Source organism: Mesocricetus auratus, unplaced genomic scaffold (assembly GCF_017639785.1).
Source record: "Mesocricetus auratus isolate SY011 unplaced genomic scaffold, BCM_Maur_2.0 Super-Scaffold_100003, whole genome shotgun sequence".
Classification (NCBI taxonomy): Eukaryota; Metazoa; Chordata; class Mammalia; order Rodentia; family Cricetidae; genus Mesocricetus; species Mesocricetus auratus.
In genome coordinates this window covers 49,970,391-49,977,319 of record NW_024429188.1, presented here as the reverse complement: position 1 = coordinate 49,977,319, position 6,929 = coordinate 49,970,391, and the positions used below count along the sequence as shown (strand labels likewise).

The 6,929-nt window shown below is 43.0% G+C and overlaps 1 long non-coding RNA gene across 1 annotated transcript in view; it reads right to left on the bottom strand.

Annotated features, from left to right (window-relative positions):
- Nucleotides 1-3,634: 3,634 nt before the first annotated feature.
- Nucleotides 3,635-6,929, bottom strand: part of LOC121139992 — a 7,826-nt gene continuing 4,531 nt past the window's right edge. The window contains exons 3-4 of the long non-coding RNA XR_005876791.1: nt 5,428-5,576; nt 3,635-4,375 (exon numbers count right to left, since the gene is read on the bottom strand). This is a non-coding gene — a long non-coding RNA (uncharacterized LOC121139992). The remainder of the gene's footprint in view (nt 4,376-5,427; nt 5,577-6,929) is intronic.

Below are 6,929 nucleotides of genomic sequence, written 5' to 3'. Positions count from 1 at the left end.
TGATCCAGACCCCCAAATCTGGGTGTTAGTGAGGAGGCCTTGGCAGTCTATGGGGCCCAGAGTAGTAGATCTGTATTTATTCCTGGCTTACAAATGGACTTGGGGAGCCCATTCCACATGGAGGGATGCTCTTTCAGCCTGGACACATGGGGGAGGGCCCAGGCCCTGCCCCGGATGATATGACAGACTATGGACACCCCCGTGGAGGACCTCACCCACCTTGGGGCGGAGTGGGGACTGGGGAGGAGAGGAGGGTGAGGGAGCTTGGATTGACATGTGAAGCAAGCTTCTTTCTTTCTTTCTTTCTTTTTTTACGAGACAGGGTTTCTCTGTATTGTTTTGGAGGCTCTCCTGGAACTCGCTCTGTAGACCAGGCTGGCCTCGAACTCACAGAGATCTGCCTGCCTCTGCCTCCCGAGTGCTGGGATTAAAGGCGTGCACCACCACCACCCGGCTGAAGCAAGCTTATTTCTAACTTAACTTTAAAAAATTAAAAAAAAAAGAAAGAAAGAAAACAGTGTTTTCTAAGGCCTATGATGTTATGGTAAGAACATCATGGGGGTGGGGCACTGGAGAGATGGCTCTGCAGATAACGTGTATGCCACCCTTGAACTCATACAAAGCTGGGAGGAGAAAACTGACTCCACAAAGTTGTTCTCTGACTCTATACACATGCCACAGCGCGCGCGCGCACACACACACACACACACATTAAAAATAACAAAAAATAACATCTAAAACATGTAAAAAATATTGTCATGAGAATGATGGAAGAGTCCACAAAATGACCCGGGCTTTGGTGGCACACGCCTTTAATCCCAGCACTCGGGAGGCAGAGGCAGGCGGATCTCTGTGAGTTCAAGACCAGCCTGGTCTACCAAGCAAGTTCCAGGACAGGGTCCAAAACAATACAGAGAAACCCTGTCTTGAAAAACCAAAAAAAAAAAAAAAAAAAAAAAAGAGTCCACAAAATGGGTTTAAAAAAAAGACTTTGCCAACTGTACATTAGACAAAGAATTCACGTCAACTGAGAATTAGCAAGTTCTTTTTTTTTTTTTTTTTTTTTTGGTTTTTACGAGATAGGGTTTCTCTGTATTGTTTTGGAGGCTGTCGGTCCAGGCTGGCCTCGAACTCACAGAGATCCGCTTGCCTCTGCCTCCCGAGTGCTGGGAGTAAAGGCGTGCGCCACCACCACCCGGCTGAGAATTAGCAAGTTCTTATAAAGAACTCCAATAACTAACCCCTCAAAATCCCACAAATTATGCGGCTATTAAATGAATTGGACACACAAAAAAAATGCGAATGCTAATGGCCAATATTTGAAAATGTCCATCCTAAACCATTTGGGAAATGCAAATTAGAACTATTTTGAGATTGATTCCATGTCCCCCCAGTGAGTGTGGCTATTATCATAAAAAAAAAGAAAGAAAAAAAAAGGAAGGAAAGAGGAAAGAAAGAGAAAAGGAGAAGAAGAAACCAGCAAGGATGTGGAGAAAGGGAACCCTTTATTCACTATTGGTGCTGAGTATTGACTGGTACAGCCACTATGGAAGTCAGTGCAGACAGTCCTGAAAAGATTCAAAGTAGAACTACTAAACCGGGCATACGATTTGCATTTAATCCCACCACTCAGGAGGCAAACCATCCAGGATTTTTGTGATTTTGAGGCCAGTCTGGTCTACAAAGTAAGATCCAGGACACCCAAGGTTACGTAGAGAGACCCTGTCTCAAACCCCCTCTCCCCAAAAGAAGAATAATCAAACATAATGTCATATATGGATGCAAATGATGTAATGAAATCCAATGCTTTGTTTGATAACTAAAAATATTAATTTCAAAAAGATTTCATAAACAGGGAGGTAGAATAATATATTTATTATGTTATTATTATATACGTAACAATGTTGATGTTCTGCTTGCAATACTAAATGTAGGAGTGAACCCCACAAAGCTATCCGCCCATGAGGGTGGAGACATGTAAACTGACACAGGTAGATATAAAAGGAAGTGAAAGAAAAAGGAACCTCCCTTTTCTCCCGGAAGCCAGCCAAGCTTCTAACTCCTGTTTGTGCGACTCTCTCTCTCTCCCTGGTAAATAAATATATTGTTTTCCATATATAGCATCGAATATCATTATACCTGGTTATAACTAAATCACAGCATGCAAGGCTGTGGTGTTTTTTGTTTTTTGTTTTGTTTTGGTCTTTTTCGAGACAGGGTTTCTCTGTATTGTTTTGGAGGCTATCCTGGAACTAGCTCTGTAGACCAGGCTGGCCTCAAACTCACAGAGATCCAACTGCCTCTGCCTCCTGAGTGCTGGGATTAAAGGCGTGCGCCACCAACGCCCGGTGGCTGTGTTGGTTTATGCCTGTCACCTTGGCACTTGGAAGTCAGGGAAATCTACAGTTCCAGGACATCTTCATCTATACTGGGAATGCAAATTTGAAGGCAGCCTGGGATACACAAGACCTTGTTTCAAAAACCAGTAGCAGCAATAGCAACAACAACAACCAGGACAACGACTAAAAGAGCCAATGGATGCTAATTTTATGAATGATTTTATTTTAACATGTGATAAACTTTATTTCCTTAATACTTGAAAACAAGTTGTATATTATAAAACAATAATAGACTAGATAGTATTAGTCATGGTGAACATAAGCAAACCAACTCAAAGTAGAAATACTGTACAAACAAGAACACGTTAATAAAATGTAAGAAGCATCAAAAGGTCTTTAATTCTCAAGCACCAACAACAAAGAAATCAAAGCTACTGCAGGGAACCCCGGGCAAGAAATGTGGCCAAACAAGCATAAAGGGGAGTTGGGGGTAAGGGCTGCTTGCAGGAAGCCAAGACACCTATCTAAAAAGAAAGGGATGATTCGCTGCCCCACTAGCACAACATAAAGTGCCTTTCCTATGGCCTGCTTAAAGTTTCTTTACACCGTTGAACGAGTCTCTGTGTTGTCAATCCCCGACACCCTCCGCACATTCTCGGACACAGGCTGCGCAGCGGACGTGGCAACAACCCTTGTGTGCTGAATTTTATCCCAGACCAGATGAGAAAAACGCTCTACTACTACTGGATCTTGCCTTCCCTTAGTATCCTTTTTCTTCACTAATTTTCACCTAGTCATATCTTTTGCCAAACTACCTTTTCCTATTAACTCTTTAAGACCATAATTCGTAAGGCTTTGTTGTTTATATGCAAAGCAAGGTAAGTTTCTTCTGAATTGTTTGTGGCATATTTTATCATAAAAGATTTTTATTTTAAACTCATATATTTCAATGTATCTTTAAGGACTTTATTTATTTATTTATTTGGTTTTTTTGAGACAGGGTTTCTCTGTGGCTTTGGAGGCTGTCCTGGAACTAGCTCTTGTAGACCAGGCTGGCCTCGAACTCACAGAGATCCGCCTGCCTCTGCCTCAGGACTTTAGCATTAAAAAATGACTGCAGCCAGGCATGGTCGTGTAAGCCTTTAATCCCAGCAAAGAGTTCCAGGACAGTCAAGATTAAACCAAGAAAGCTTGTCTCTTCTTTTTTTTTTTTTTTTGGTTTTTCGAAACAGGGTTTCTCTGTGTCTTTGGAGGCTGTCCTGGAACTAGCTCTTGTAGACCAGGCTGGCCTCAAACTCACAGAGATCTGCCTGCCTCTGCCTCCTGAGTGCTGGGATTAAAGGCGTGTGCCACCAGTGCCTGGCTGAAAGCTTGTCTCTTAAAACAAACAAAATTACTGCAACTCTTATTTCTCATTGTAGAGTCTGAATAAAATTGTTAATCATTTGATCCTTAATTATTCTTTAAGTTTACTTCATATTATCATGAAGACCAGTCATAAAATCAAAGGAGTTCAGAAGGATAAAGCTGAAAGGTCTCTACAGGAACCAGTGAGATGGTTCAGTGGGTAAAGGTGCCTGCCATCCAAACCTGACTTTCCGAGGCCGTGTCTGCTCACATAAAAGCTGTGACGATGATAATTACCTTATGCAGTGTGCCAGTGCCCACTGGCCTCTAGGCCCTGGGCGCCAACGAACTGAGTATGCCCTTGCCCGCAGCACTCTCTGTTTAGGGCTTTGCCACCTGGAAGGCCTGTTTCTGAGATGGACACACTCCTCACTTACATGGCATAATATTTTCAGCCTTTTGTCTATGTAAAAGGAACAGAAGGACAATTTTATAGAAAAGAGGGTGGTGGCAGAGGCTAGGTGGCACTGAGATCATTCTAGCCATTTCCTGCTGAACTGAGACATCATTATCAGGTGGTAGTCATTGAATCAAAGGCTGGAATTTGAATTCACACGTCAGGGGGACAGTGCTCATGTGTTGCATGGTGGTTTGGATAAATCTGGATAGCAGATGGACTAGAGAAGGACCTATGGATGTAAAAATCAAAAATGGTTATTAAAGTGGTGACAGCTGGCATGACACAGTCACTCAGGATGAATTGGGAAACCATTTGTCCCCGAATTCTAATAACCACTTCCAGTTTTGAAATAGTCAGTTCTGTTACTGCAACCTAACCCAGCCAGAATGACTTATACAAAAGCACCACTACTTTCTGCCAAAAGTTAAAGTCCCCTTCTCTACTGCCAACTGATTTAGGCCTCTTCTATTATGGGGAGTGACCCCTGCCAAGGAATGAACTCCTACCTGATACTAGGCTCTTTTTTTCTTTTTCAGTATTTATTTTATATGTATGAGTGGTTTGCCTACATGTATGTATATGTACCACATGAGTGTTCGGTGCCTACAGAGGTCAGAAGAATGTGTTGGATCCCCTAGAACTCTTGGAATTAGAGTTACAGGCAACTGTGGGTGCTAGGAACTGGCAAAGGACCTGAACCCCCACCCTCACCCCCTGCCAAAGCTGGTTCCCAGCGAGGAACCAAACCTGGATTCTCTAGAAGAGCAGCAAGTGCTCTTTTTTTGTTTGTTTTGTTTTTCGAGGCAGGGTTTCTCTATGACTTTGGAGGCTGTCCTGGAACTCACTCTGTAGCCTTTGGAGGCTGACCTCAAACTCACAGAGATCCACCTGCCTCTGCCTCCAGAGTGCTGGGATTAAAGGCGTGCGCCACCGCCGATGCCGCTGCCACCACCCGGTGCAGCAAGTGTTATTAACTTCTGAGTCAACTCTCTACTCTCAGGCCTAGATTCTTGTTAGACACTGAGAAACTTCATCAAGGACTTCTTGTATGTCCTGGATAAGGAATGATAGTGTACAAAGGATACATTTAGACCTTCTATTCCTGTGCCAACATCTGTCATTAACCCTTTTATCATAATGAAACGGTAAGAATTAGTTATGTGTCTTTTATCCTATAGGCAACCAGTCAAAGAAGCTGGGAAACCTGGGCTATTGGTAATGACATTTATGTTGGGTGGGGCATAAGAATAAAAATTACAAAAATTGAGGAGTTTTACTTACTCTTCAGAGGTTTTCTTCATTCATGTGTCAGACTGCACAGAAGACGGCTGAGAATTCTGAGAAGTTACCCTTGAATCACACATCATTGGGCACAGGACCAGGAACCGTTTGGGGAGAATTGCAAAAAACTACCCATATCTTCCTCTTGTCTACAAAACAAACCTTTACTCAGAGGACTACAAACACTATAGCCTCTGGTCCAGTGGGAAAGCTACCTGACCCTGGTAAGTGGACAAGAAGGGCCCCAGGGAAAGGTAGAAATAAACACTGATTTCAAAATTAGGGGAGGGGGTGAAATAGGGCACCACCATGAGGTCCAAGGACATCATTTCTGAGCCTAAAACATAATAACTCAAGTAGATGAGGCCCACTCCCTGCCAGTCACAAGGCTAACAAATGTCATAAAACACTGAAAAATTAAGGCCTACTGAAGGAGTGAAGGCAGTTACTTGGAACATGACCTCTGAGAGACAGCACAAAACCCACCCGAGGGTGACATAATTATTTAGGAAACCAGATGCTATGATTCCCTGTCAAACACCCTCTACAGCTGGGGTGTCACACTGAGAAAAGCAAGCCACCTGCTCTAGAGTAGTGGGGCGGGGGCTGAGCCCAGGATGCAGGAAGGTATTGCCCAGAAAGGCACCCTCAAGAAAACTGATTTGGAACACAATGAGGGAAAGGCAAAATCCTAAGGATGCTCCCAATAACAATAGAGAAGTTGGTAATGAGGAACAAACAGGAAGTTCTACTTCGCTGAAAACTATAAGCTAAAGAATAAAGAACCATGGGCTGGTTTAGCAGAGAAAGCTAGACTGACTCATCACTCAGTCTGCCCTATATGAAAGCTCCCTAGAAGGAAGCAAGATCAAATAAGAGAAAAGGCTTGCAGGTTTGCTATATACATGGAAGCAATCATGAAAGGTAACTGTCCATGAGCCGACAGAAGCCTACATATAGCATATTTTCCATAGGGGAGCAGGAAAGGGAAGTGGGGGGTATATACAGTTTAGTAGTAAAGTGATTTTTATGGAACTTCACTGAACTTAGAGGAACACAGAATGGGCTGGGACTTTCTACTGCACCTATGGACCAGTGGTTCTCAACCTGTGGGTTGCAACACAGTTAACAAACCTCTGTCTCCAAAAATATTTACAATTCACAGCAGTAGCAAAATTAACCAAATAACCAAAATATCTGCTGACTCTATAACCAAAACAAAGGCTACCAGGTTGTCCTGACCCACATCTGACAATGACATCATTGTGGTTTTTGTCTTAACAAACGCTCTATCTTTGAGCTTTGGTATTGAGACTTCTTTGGGGCAAGAGCTTGCCCTCCATTGCTGGCTAATAAAGGAGTCAAATTTCATAGTAGTTTGTAGCTTTCTTTCTTTTTCTCTTTTATGAGCATTTGTGTTTTGCCTGCATGTACGTCTATGTGAGGGTGTCAGATCTTGGATTTACAGTTGTGAGCTGCCATGTGGGTTCTGGGAATTGAAT